We start from the raw sequence: 13,710 nt of genomic DNA on the forward strand, positions 1-13,710 counted from the left end.
CTCTTTTGTACACATTGCCCCGAATCCTTGACTGTCTTTTTAGTTATATCTTCTACCCTGCATCCTCAGTCACTTTTAAAAGTCAGTTGCAACCTAGAATATTTTCTAAAGTATTTATTGAGTAACAAGTTTGAGACCTTTTTTAATTAATTCAGATTGGCCGGTTCTTTTCTGATGGACATGTGTGGTGTGTGCATGTAGGAAGTAACTTGTCCAGTAGTCTTCGTATTTAAGTAGTCGACCATTTCGGGACAATGGACTGTCTTAACAAATAGTAGAAAGGATTAAGAATTGAGAGAATAGTATTTCTTTCTTAGCTTTAATCATTATAGCCTTTGGCACAAATTATTTATCTGTAAGCTAGGATAATTTCTGTCCTCATATGTTCACTGTTTTTTGTTTGGGGGAAAGGTTCTGTATTATTTATGTAGTAGTAGTTTGTAGGCTAAAGATATAAGTTAAGGTGTTATCAGCATAAAGATGATATTTAAATCCATGGAAATAGATGAGATCACCTAGGGGTAGGGGATAATCAAAGTAGAGAAGAGTAGAGAGTACTCTATACCATGCCTTAAGAAATCTTAACAGTCTTTGGACAGATGAAGGGGAGCTCCCAAATACAGCCTCTGAACTTTTACATTGAAAAGTAAGGCAATTGGCTCTAAGTAGGAAAACCAGGAGACAGTAGTACTACTTAATGGAGGGAGAGGAGTGTTACAAGAAGAAAGGATTGTTACATTGTTGAGATGTTAAATACCTTCAAACAGGAAAGTATACATTGTTTTTTGGCAACATGGGGGTTCTAGGTGACATTAACTGGTAAATTTCAGCAGTGTGGTAGGGCAGGTTGTATTAACATAGGCTAGAAAATAAGATGTAAATAAGAGAAGGTAACATTTAGTAGACTTTTAGTCTTTTAGTAGACTACTCATTTGAGAAGCTACATTTTGAGGAAAAACGGATAAATGGAATAGCAATTGGAAGAACCTGGGGTCTAGGGATGTTTGTTACTTAGGTGGGAGATACCATTAAGACAGGGAAATTAATGATTACTTTGTATGTTATTTAATCATACTTTGTTATTTAAATCATATTTAATCATATTTAAACATACTTTGTATGTTAATTAATTGTTGAATACAACAAGATATTGAGGCAGATACATAGAAAGGGCTTGGTTTCCACTCACTGTGTACTCTAAAAGCATCCCTTTTTCTTTAAAAAATATTTTCCTAATTAAGTTCCTCACTAAGATATGTGCAGAATTAGTGTGTTACACAATTTAAAGGAATGCTTTTTTTTTTCCAGTTATTTTACTGTTGTCAGTTAATCATGAAATATCGTGAGTCCTACTGTGTGCTAGTTGATGGGGTATAATTCTGTTTTTTCCTTACTGGGTTCTGAATTGGAAGTAGACTTCAGAATCAGAGATTAAAATATTACCTTTTAAAATGGTAAGGTTGCATGGGAGAACTTGGCATGGAATTGAGACCAAATCAGACTTCTTTACTCCCTGTGCCCCTGAATTGAGTTTAGCAACCTGTCAAAGATAGAGCAGCTGGCACTGCAGACCTCTTCTAAGTTTACCATGCGATTTGCTTATTGGTAGGTATGACCATTTAGGCAGAGGGAGAGGAGGCTTGGCCATGCATGAAAAATGACCTTTAAAACATTAATTCATCCCACTAGGAGCAGCTATCAGGATGTTGCCAGTATTAGTCATTCCACTTTCCCTTGGGAGAACTGAATAAGGGGTAGAGAACAGGGCAGAAGCTTCTTTCAAAATACTTCCCCTAAGAATGAAAATTGTTGGGAGAGGTGGGGACTGTAGGTAGGTGAAAAGCTTATTGTATACACTAGGAATAGGGCTTAGACTTTGCTTTTTTTAAAGTACTCACAGTTATCAGGGATGTTGAGTATTAGAGTTGGTATAATGGAAAGACAGAAGAGGGAGCAATTAATTTTGATTTGAAGGACCTGAAATGATGAGGCTTCAAAAGATTGACTGAAAACAGGAGTTGGCAAGCTTTTTATTATTATTATTATTCCTTATGCTGTACTTTTCATCCCCTGACTTATTTTTTAATTTTTTTAGAAGATTTTATTTATTTATTTGACAGAGAAAGAGAGCTGCATGCACACAAGCAGGGGGAGCGGGAAGGAGAGGGAGAAGCAAGCCCCTCACTGAGGAGAGAACCCTTCATGGGGCTTAATCCCAGGACCCTGGGATCCTGACCAGAGCCGAGTCAAAGGCAGACACTTAACCAACTGAGCCATCCAGGTGCAAACCTCCCTCCCTCCCCCCCGCCCCCATTTTATTCATTTTGTAATTGGAAGTTTATACTTCTGAATCCCCTTTACCTGTCTTGCCCATCCTTACACCACCTCTTCTCTGGCAATAACCAATTTGTTCTCTGTATTTAAGAGTTTGAAGGTTTTTGTTATTTTATTTATTTGTTTTGTTTTTTGCATTCCTCACATAAGTGAAATAATGTGGTACTTGTCTTTCTTTGCTTGACTTATTTCACATAGCGTAATACCCGCTATGCCTATCGGTGTTGTTGCAAATGGCAAGATCTCATTTTTGTTTTATGGCTGAGTAATACTTGTGTGTGTGTGTGTATCTCACATCTTTATTCATTCATCTATAAATGGATCCTTGGGCTGGGTGTTGTAAATAATGCTGCGGTAAACATAGGGGTGCATATAACTTTTTGAATTAGTTTTTTTGTTTCCTTTGGCTAAATACCCAGTAGTGGAATTACTGGATCATATGATGTTTCTGTTTTTGGTTTTTTGAGAAACCTCCATACTGTTTTCCACAGTGGCTGTACTACTTTACGTTCCCACCAGTCGTGCACAAGCATTCCTTTTACTTTACATCCTCTCCAATACTTATTTCTTGTCTTTTTGATACTAGCCATTCTGACTGGTGTGAAGTAATATCTCATTGTGGTTTGATTTGCATTCCCTTGATGATTAATGATGTTGAACATCTTTTCATGTGTCTGTTGGCCATCTGTAGATCTACTTTGGAAAAATCTTTATTCAGGTAATCTGCCTATTTTTAATTGGATTTTATTTGGTGTTGAGTTATATATGTTCTTTATATATTTTGGATATTAACCTCTTATCAGATAAATCATTTGAAAATATCTTCTCGCATTCAGTAGGTTGCATTTTTGTTTTGTTGATGAGTTTCCTTGTGCTGTACAGAAGCTTTTTTGTAAAGGGCTGGGTAATAAATATCCTAGGCTTTGTGGATTATATGGTCTCTGTTGCAGCTACTTAACTTTACTGTTACAGTGCAAAAACAATATATAAATGAATGAGCATGGCTGTATTCCAATAAAAAATTATTTACAAAAATAGCCAGATGTGGCCTACAGACCATAGTTCACTTATTCCTAAGTTAAATGATCCAGTGGGAGAGTAGGGTGGAGGGAAGAGGCAGAGGGATCATGTAAGCAAAAGCATAGAAGCCTAAATAATGATATATTCTGAAAATATTCAGCACTCTTGTGTCAATTGGAATATAGGGTGGGAGTAGGGAGTAGGATGGGAAGTATAAATTATGGCCTCTATAAGGAAGAAACAGAGTCTTGAAGTCTTGAAGTTTGTTGTTTTTTTTTTTTTAAACGGGTAATAAGCATGATCAGATAAATTGGCTTGTGTTCATTTTGAACATCTGCTGGTTTCAGGTTTGAGGGTTTTTGTTTGTAATAGTTTTGAGAAACTCAAATTGAAGCAGCCCTTTTAAGTCCAAACTGGGAAAATGAGCAATCTCCACTTCAATATATTAATTAAGATGTTGGATTGCTGAAGTACTCGGAAATGGCATCCTTCTTTTCTGCCTGGGCCTTGAACAACTTCAAAAAATAAGGAGAGAGATGGAAGCCAAAATACCACCTCTACTGCTGTTGAGGCCAGGTTAGAAGAGTAGGGTGGTGGGAGTCACATGGCCTGGCATAGGCCAACTTATCCACCCAGGCCTAGGCATACTAGGGAAGCAGAGCAAAACAGGAGGTCTCTGCAGGTATGTTTTCCCAGTAGCTCATTCCCAGGGGGAATAGAAGCAGAACTGAGCCCTGTCTACTCATTTCTTCTTTACAAAATCACCAATCAGATCAGGCAGTTAGTTCACTTCCCTAGGGGTGAAGAGAGGCTCGTATTGTGCTTGCAAAGCATCCTTGCTCATAGAAACAAACAAGGGGCAAGGAAAAGGTGTTATTCCTCCGACAATCCAGGTTACTTTTTTTGCCAAGTTACACCTGGAGATAAGTGTACTGGAAACAGTTCAACTGTTATTGTACTGAAAACAAGTCAAATTTACATATTCTGGATATTTTTTAAAATATTTAATTCTTGTGTTTGAAACAACCATATTTCTTAAACTTTTTTTTTTTTTAAGATTTTATTTATTTACTCATGAGAGACACAGAGAGAGAGAGAGGCAGAGACACAGGCAGGGGGAGAAGCAGGCTCCCTGCGGGGAACCCGACGCAGGACTTGATCCCGGGGTCACCCCCTGAGCCAAAGGCAGGCGCCAAACCGCTGGGCCACCCGGGCGTCCCAAACTTTCTCTTTTTTAATGAACTAGTTTTTCTATAGACCTGTGTAAGATACTTAAACAAAATTCATGTTTGGTGAGAAAAGAAGGACAACACTAACTTCTTCATCTAGTAACTTTTTAAATTTAGAAAGAATAGAGCACTATTTAAGTGGAAAAAGCAGATACTTTGATAAATTATGCTTTTAATCAGCTCTGATTATGGGTGCTTAGGCAGTTTATTCACTGGTATCTCTTTCCTTAAAATGTTATCAATTCTTCCTTATTCTCTCTGTCTTCCCCTTTCTGAACAGTTCAGTACTAAAACCATCAGGTGGGACCAAGCAAGGGTACATATCTACACTGGATGGTATATGTGGATGGTATATGTGAGGAGGGTTTCCATGTGGGTTGATAGGTTTTCAAGAGGTGAGGAGTAATCTGCCTAGAAGGGCACACTGGTGCGAATTGTCAGCGCCTGAGCAGGCGGTCTGTGAAGGATAGTAGACCTAGTGAGGGAGGTTGGTTGTTCCTAGTAAGAGGTGTCCAGGCTTTAACAGGGTAAGAGGATAAAGAGGGCATCTACTTGGAGGTGGGATGGGAAAGAAAGACATCCGTGTAGGAAGGTAGTCTGGTGTGGGTGTATTGAGTCAGGCTGAGTGAGGAGGGAGTTGATGCGCAGAGGCATCCCAGTATAAGACGTCAGAGCCCGAGGGTGGGGAGAGGAAGGCATCCCAATAGAGGGTCATCTCAGTATAGGTAGGATGTTTGCGCCTGAGCAGGTGGAGGAAGATATTCTTGTAGGAGGCGTGCCAGGCATGAGGAATAGGGACTTGAATAAAATGAGGAAATTATATACATGGAGGAGGCATTGGGGCAGAGAAAGGTGAGGGAAGTGTCTCTGTAGGGAGGGGGAGAGAGCCACAATGGGAGATTGGTTACATAGAGGGAGACTGGTCAAAAAAATAAATATTAAAGATAATGGGAGCCAGGCCTCTCATGGTCTGAAAGGAGAGTTACAGGAATGGAGTAGGAGAAAACTAGAATGCTCTTTGTAGTGTTGGACTGGAAATGAAATACGGGTGTGAACTCATGGCTTTCATTATATATAGATTAGAAATATAATACGTAATATATTATTTTTAATTTACTGATTTTAATGGTTGTATCCTAAGAGAATGCTTTTGTAGGAATTACCTGTTAAAGAATTTAAGGGTGATGGGACATGATATAGGTCATTTACTCTCAAATAGGGAAAATAAAAGTTTTTACTGTACTTAAAACATTGTCTATAAATCCAAAATTGTTACAGGAGCCCCTGGGTGGCTCAGTTGGTTAAACATCTGACTTTGGCTCAGATCATGATCTCAGGGTCCTGGGATCCAGCCCTGTGTCAGGTTCCCTGCTTATTCCTCTGTGCTTCCCCCTGCTCATGCTGTTTCTCTCTCATACAAATAAATATTCAAAATAAATAAATACATAAAATTATTACAAAGTAAAAGTATTTAAAAGCAGTGTTATGAACTGAAATATTACATTCTCTTGGATTAATCACCCTCAGCTCTTAAAACCACGTAGTTAGTAATGTATAGATTGTCTTACAGGTCTTTCAGCACTAAGAATTGCCCTTTGTTTTTTTTTGTTTTTTTTTGTTTTTTAAATAATTTTTTTAAATTTATTTATGATAGGCACACAGTGAGAGAGAGAGAGAGGCAGAGACACAGGCAGAGGGAGAAGCAGGCTCCATGCACCGGGAGCCCGATGTGGGATTCGATCCCGGGTCTCCGGGATCGCGCCCTGGGCCAAAGGCAGGCGCCAAACCGCTGCGCCACCCAGGGATCCCAAGAATTGCCCTTTGAAATCATGGTAGCTAATATCAATTGAGTGCCTCCCATGTTTCATACACTATGTGTATTAATCACATTTAATTTTCACATGTGACAGACAGTACAATTTTTATCTTCATTTTACAGGGTAGAAAACCGAGTCTGAGAGAGGCTGCCTAAGACTTTCCGTGGAGGAAATCCGCGGGTGGCATTCACATCCCGGTCTATATGACTCTCTTAGTCAATCCTGGTGAAGAAATTAACAAGTCTGATCCCCCTTAATCAGATAGTTGTGTCTAAAGCTTTAGTAAAATGGTGCTGTTCTCTGTTGCATTTCAGAACCCTGTGTTTCAATGGTAGGGAAAATTATTCTGGATTTAAACTACTTCAGCCCTTTGTTCTTGGTGAGAAATTAAAGAAAATAGGGTCTTCTATTATTTAAACACACATATCTGAGTTAAGGGTTCTGTTAAGGCGGATTAACCAGAAGTAATACATCTAGATTTCTTTCTTGGTCATCTGTTGGGAATGGCGGGTGGTAAGAACATGGAATTATGGGCAAGGATATTATTTCCCAAAGATTGTCAGTGTTTTTAGTCTGGATATAAAATTTCTGTCTACCCCAATTCCAAGAATGATGGCCATTTCCTTTCCATCTCTTTTTAACTTTTCCAAAGAATGGCAAATTATCAAGTAGAAGGAAGAGCTAATGACAATATATCATTTTAATTCCCCTTTGTTTCTTCCCTATACCCATTTAGAGTATAGGAAAGTAGTACCCTGGCAAAATTTTTTTTTTTAAACACACTAACATTATGGCATCAGTCTAATCATTACCTATTTTTTTTTCTCCTTTGCTTTATTATTTGACCTTTTAATATTTCCATTCTGGCATTGGTACAACTTATAAATGGGATAGAATATCCCTATGAGTATGTATTAGCTTACTTATGTAACTTATCTTACTAAGTCATCTTATTTATCTTCACTCTTCTCATCAGTCTGACCCCACAGATCCTTTTATCTTCTGTCACAGAATGAGTTTTTGCTGACCCTTTCATTCTTTAGACCCATTCAAAAATTGCCCCTTTATTTTATATAAAATATAATAGGATTTTCAATATTGAAGGAAGCATGGTCATCTGCTATGTTCTTTTGTGCATCTCATAATTTTTTTTTAAGTAAGTGTTTATGGGGTCAGGCATTGTGTTAGGGGACTCATGCATTAGATTGTTTTCATGAAGCACAGTCCTGTAGGTTACACGAGGTTTTACTATGGTAAATGCTGTAATTAAAGCATATACAATATTAACATTGTGATACAAAGCAAGAGAGTGATCAGGTTTCCTTATATGGGTCCAAGAATGGCCACAGGATGATTGTGGGACATGAGAAAAGAGAAAGAGAAGATGAACCATGAAGAAACTTGTAAGTGGAATATAATAGTAATTATTGTTATTTTTAATTATTTACTTTGGGTTAGGCATTGAATGTTTACACTCAAGCTCATTTGATTTTCATGAGTTATATAAGTAGGAAATATTTTTATCATCCCCATTAAATAACTGACAGGTAGTGGAAAACCATTGATGGGTTTTAAGCATGGAAGTGACATAGTTTCCTTTGTGGTTTTATAAGATTACCAGTAGAGTAATACAGGAACAGGACAGGCAGATCAACCAGGAGGATGTCAAGATAGCCCAACCAAGAAATTATAAGGATCTGAAATAAGAGTAGTAGTAGTCAATGGAAGAGAAGGAAAAACTCAAAAATATAATGCATTGCAATCAACAGATTTTACATATTGATGAGCTATGAGCATACAGAAAAAGGAAGAATAGAAAAAATCATTTTTGAGCTTCTTTTAGGAGGCCTACTTGGATTGTGAAACAGTTATACAAGAGAGGATATAGAACAGCATATTTTTCATATTTCACAGTTCAAAGGCTCCTGCATCGGCTGCAGGGATGGTGTGGTGCCCCCCTGCATTCTTGTTTTCTTAACATTTGAAGGTCCAGGGGTGGCTTTAGACCTTGACTATTGTGTGTGTAGTATTTTGCTTTTTTCCCTCCCAAATTTGATTCCTTATTATCTGTCAGGAAAATTTAGCCTAGATAGACTAACTTTATTTTGTAATTGTATGTTGTTTGTGAATAATTTTATAATCAACAAGAAGTAATTTGGAAAGACTGTCTCAAATCAGTTTTCCCTAATTGTGTCAAAGTTGCTAGAGTGTAATGTGGTTCACTGTAGGTTTTAGACCGCATAGCTGTGATATATAATGATTCCGTCTTTTTTTAAAAGATTTTATTGATTTATTCATGACAGGAGAGAGGGAGCCATGGGGACGGAGACACAGGCAGAGGGAGAAGCAGGCTCCATGCAAAGAGCCTGAGGCGGGATGCGATCCCCAGACTCCAGGATCACTCCCTGAGGCAAAGGCTCAACCACTGAGCCACCCAGGTGTCCCTAATGATTCCATCTTTAAACAAAATCCCAAACACTTCTTTTACCTTCATCTTCTCTGTGTCCTCCCAGTTACTGATCTATCTTAATATTTGATTTACTTGATCTTTCTTCACTTACTTGTGTATCTTTCAGATAACCTAAATGTAACATATCTAAAACTGAACTTTTAAAAACTATTTATTTATTTAACGGAGGAAGAACAAACAGCAGGGGCAGCAGGAGAGGGAGAGGGAGAAACAGACTCCCTGCTCAGGGAGGGCTTGATCCTAGGACCCTGAGATCATGACCTCAGCTGAAGGCAGACGTTTAACTGACTGAGCCACCCAGGCACCCCTGAACTTTTTTTTTTAAGATTTATTCTAGAGAGAGAGAATGAGAGCCAACATGTGCCAACGGGGGGGAGGGGCAGAGGAAGAGGGAGAGAGACTCTCAAGCAGACTCCCAGCCTAGCTTAGAATCCAATGCAGGGCTTGATCCCTCAACTCTGAGATTATGACCTGAGCTGAAATCAAGAGTCAGATGCTCAACCAGTTGAGCCACCTGGGTGCCCTTAAAACTGAATTCTTGATTTCCCTCTGTTTTGTTTTTGTTTTCCCAAAAATTATTATAGCATCCCTGAGGCTTGCAATGTGGCAGAAACCATAGAGTATAAAAATTGGTTTGAGGCCAGAATGTGAATAGTTATATTGGTTTTTAAAATATTGTCCTAAGAAATTAGCCCTTATCTTGATATTTAATTAAAATTTAACTGACATTATTGTTAACTTTCTTTTAAGTTTGGAGGGTTACAGGAATGCCACTTTCCACATTCCATTCAATGAATTCACTGTTAAAATTCTTTGTTTTAGACTAACCCTATGCAAACCATGATTACTCATTCTTTGGGGGAAATCAAAAGGAGCCTTCCTAAGAGAATATTTGAAAACTTGGGCATAATTTATAAAAATCATTATGGGAAGTTTTAACTATGTACAAAAGTAGAAGAAAGCATAATGAATTTCCATATTTCTGCGACCCAGCTTTAGCGGTATTACAAATTCTGGCCTGATTTTTAATATTAAAGAAAAATTTCTTTAAAAATTTATTTATCTACCTGAGAGAGAGAACAAGCAGGAGGGGCAGAAGGAGAAGGCGAGAGAATCCCAAGCCGACTCCACGCTGAGTGCGGAGCCTCTCACTACCATGAGATCATAACCCAAGCTGAAATCAAGAGTCAGATGCTTAACCAACCGTGCCACCCCAGGCATCCCTAATATTAAAATTTTATTCAGAACAAAACATTTTATATATTGGTTGTCTGAATGGCTGTAACCCATTTCTTCCAATGTGAAAAACCCAGCTCACACATTTTGTTGCAAGTAATTGTGGATTTATGTAAGAGTTGTGGAAAATAGGACATTTATGACCTCTTACTGCTTGTTTTTGGTTGTATATGCTTTGGTTATGAGCCCCCCCAAAAAAATGGGTTTAGACCCCAGAAGTTTACTCTTTCTCTATTTTTTCTTTCTCACATACTCTATCTTCTTTCTCCTTCTCTTCCATCTTTGTCCTCTGTTTTTTGAATACCTCTAAAACCAGTAAGAAACCATTGCTGCTTATGTCTTAGATCTGTCTGACATTTTCTATACATCAAGCAAACCAAAGAGAATACTGCTTATTAATAGGTTCATTACATGTGCTGAAGAGCATTTCATCTTTTTTAATCTTATAGAGCCACTGAATTAACAGTGGTATAGCTGATGTGTCAAAATCCCTCAGAGCACTCATCTTACTTGATTGTTGTTGAAATAATAATAACATTAAAGTTTTTCACATTAGTGTTATGTCAGCCCTCATGCTAATTTGTTACTTATGTCTTGGATGTTTATTAAAAGAACCATAGCAAATTATAGCTCAGAAAATATGAACTTTATTAGATATAGATGGATAGGGATATATATATACACACACAGATGTATATAGATATAGATAACTAGGTATATATAGATATTCATCTATGTGTATAATTTGTCTTTAGTGATAATAATGGTGATAATTCCAGGAGACTTAAAAAAATAAGTATTTTTAGTTTAATTTTAATGAACAATTGAACAGGAGATCCTGTTGTCATATGTGTGCTTAAAGTTACAATTATATAAAAATTATACAATTATACAATTATAAAAAAATATTAAACTAAGATTTTTGTAGTAAATTGTAAGTTTAGGGTACCTTTTATTCAAGGTGTCAACTGTATGTGGTACAGATTGTTGCATATTGATTTCTTTTTTTTTTATTTTTTTTAAGATTTTATTTATTCATGAGAGACACAGAGAGAGGCAGAGACACAGGCAGAGAAGCAGGCTCCATGCAGGGAGCCCAACGTGGGACTCAATCTCAGAACTCCAGGATCACACCCTGGGCTGAAGGCAGCGCTAAACTGCTGAGCCACCCAGGCTGCCCCGCATATTGGTTTTCAAATCAGTTATTTTTTTTTCATTGTTCCTTTCTCTATAGTGGACCTCTCTGCAATATTTGTTGACAGTCTCTTCTTGATGTCTTTTTTTCTTTTAAAGGTTTATATCTTTCTATGCATAATTTTCCTAAACTCAAATTATATGATTTTCTGTGTAAAAAGCTTAACTGGTTTCCTACCAACCTTAGGATAAAGTCTAAATTCATAACATGGCTTGGAAAGCCCAGCGTAATCTGCTGCCTCTACACTACCTTACCCTTTTTGTCATTCTACCTTGGGCACTATCATCAATCAGCTGTATCAGTAGCTCAGTAATAGTAGTATAGAAATAATACCAGCTAATATTTATTGAACCCCAATTAATACTGTGGGTGCTTTATGTATATTCTATCCCTTAACCTTGAGAATAACTTTGAGTATAGATATTATAGTTAGCATTTTACAGAGGAATCACATTGAACAATTTTGGGTTTCCTAGACACTGTACCTCTGGGCTTTTGCATATTTGTTTTCTTCTTTGGATTACCAATAGCTGCTATTCAGTGCTTCTTCTTATAAACTTTTTTAAAAAGTATAACTACATAGAAAAAAAGCATATAAACTATAAATTTCAGTGAACAAAATGAATGTATTCATACAACTACCACCAGATCAAGAAATAGAACCCCTTCCCAAAAAGTCCCCTCGTATCCTCTCCCAATCACTAATCTCACCCTCCTCTCCAAATAGTAGATAGTATTCTGACACAATTTAATACCATGGATTATTTTTGCCTGTTTTGGGAAACTCTGTTTCAATGGAATTATATAGCATTATTCTTTTGTGTCTAGCTTCTGAAACTCAACTTTGTATCTGTGAGATTCATTCATGCGGTTGCCTTCAGATACAGTTTATTCATTTTCACTGCTTTATAATATTCTGGTACATAAATATGTATAACATCTCTTCTCACTTTGAAGGATAATTGTGTTGTTTCCAGTCTACATTATTGCAAACAATAGTTAACATTCTTATACATTATACATTTTTAAAATAATTTATTTGAAAGAGAAGGAGAGTAAGTATATGCGCACACATGCACGCAATAGAACACAAGTGGGGGGGTGGCAGAGAGGGAGAAGCAGACCCTGCTGAGCAGGGAACCAGAAGCAACATGGGGGCTTGATCCTGCAACCCCAGGATCACGACCTTGCTGAAGGCAGATGCTTAACCGACTGAGCCAACCCAGGTGCACCACATTATACATTTTTAATTTTGGTTCAACTCCTAGGTTATTTTTTACCTCGTCTTAGCTGACTAGACTTCACTTTTCCCAAGAAGCCTTCTTAGCCTCTCCAGGTTTGGATTTGGTGCCCTTTTCTGTGCACTGATAACCATGCTCACCTTCCTCTACCATAAACATTTATGTTTATATATTCCATCACATTCAAAGTATGTGTGTGTGTTGCATGCAAAGAAAAAAACATGTTTTCTCTTTCCCTGTCTTCTTAGCACTCACTGAGTACTTAAGTAATTGTTGAGTAAATGAGTTTTTTCAGTACACTTGCTCTTCCATTGCTAAGAAAATAAACATAAATCTAATGGAAATTGAACAATATAATTAATACTCTCTACCTTTGTTTTATTCTCTTTAGATATACAGTTCCTTTAAAAAGTTATGTAAAAATTTGTAACTCATCAGGCATCTGTGTTGTCCCTTTTGTACTTTTGTTCTGCCATACAGCTATTTACGTAAAATATTTTTGGAAAATGCTTTTATCACTTGTGGCATATCTAATAACCCCATTTGTGGCAAGTAATATTTGTCCTTTGAGGGTGGTATTGAATTTTGGAAATAGCCGAAAGACATTTGGAGCCAAGACAATTTTATGAATGATAAACTATATTAAAAGTAAGCTGAGATTTCAAGAAATATAGACTCTCCTTTCCTGCCGCCTTCCCCTTCTGGGCTTAAAAACCTATTTATTTTTACAGAATTAAGTCACTATATTCGAATAGAGTCAAGCCGCTGAGATAAGCCAGAGTTAATAGTATATTTTGCTTTTGAGTTTCTTGGCCCTTAAAAACTGGTTTCCTTTGTAAGTTACTTATGTTATACCTGAATATCATTTCTTTCATTTGTAAGAGTATTTGCTTTTCATCTTGAATTTATCTTCTCTGATATTAAAATTATCATCTTCACTTTAACCATCATGTTCTTACACTCATTTCTCCCCTCCTCTAATTGAATAACAATGATAGTATACCTTCCACTATTTTATTTCTCCCACTTTCTCTTAGAGTTCAGCTCTCTAGTCTTGCTCATCTCACACATTTTATGTAATATTTATAGATTGTGTCTGCTGCTTTGCCTTCTTCCCCAGTAAACTGTGACCTTAAGGCAAGTGTTTATTAGGAGTTTAACAAAAATG

The 13,710-nt window shown here is 37.1% G+C and overlaps 1 protein-coding gene across 19 annotated transcripts in view; it reads left to right on the forward strand.

Moving 5' to 3' along the window:
- The window catches only part of LCORL (ligand dependent nuclear receptor corepressor like), a 154,696-nt gene that overhangs the window by 9,130 nt on the left and 131,856 nt on the right, over positions 1-13,710 (forward strand). Inside the window, exon 2 of one of the 19 annotated variants that reach the window (XM_077881363.1) lies at positions 2,121-2,281. The exons of the other annotated variants lie outside the window; for them this stretch is intronic. The gene's annotated coding sequence lies outside the window, so the exon portion shown is untranslated. The remainder of the gene's footprint in view (positions 1-2,120; positions 2,282-13,710) is intronic. 19 annotated transcript variants of the gene reach the window in all.

The sequence above is a fragment of the Canis aureus genome, chromosome 2 (genome assembly GCF_053574225.1).
Source record: "Canis aureus isolate CA01 chromosome 2, VMU_Caureus_v.1.0, whole genome shotgun sequence".
Classification (NCBI taxonomy): domain Eukaryota; kingdom Metazoa; phylum Chordata; class Mammalia; order Carnivora; family Canidae; genus Canis; species Canis aureus.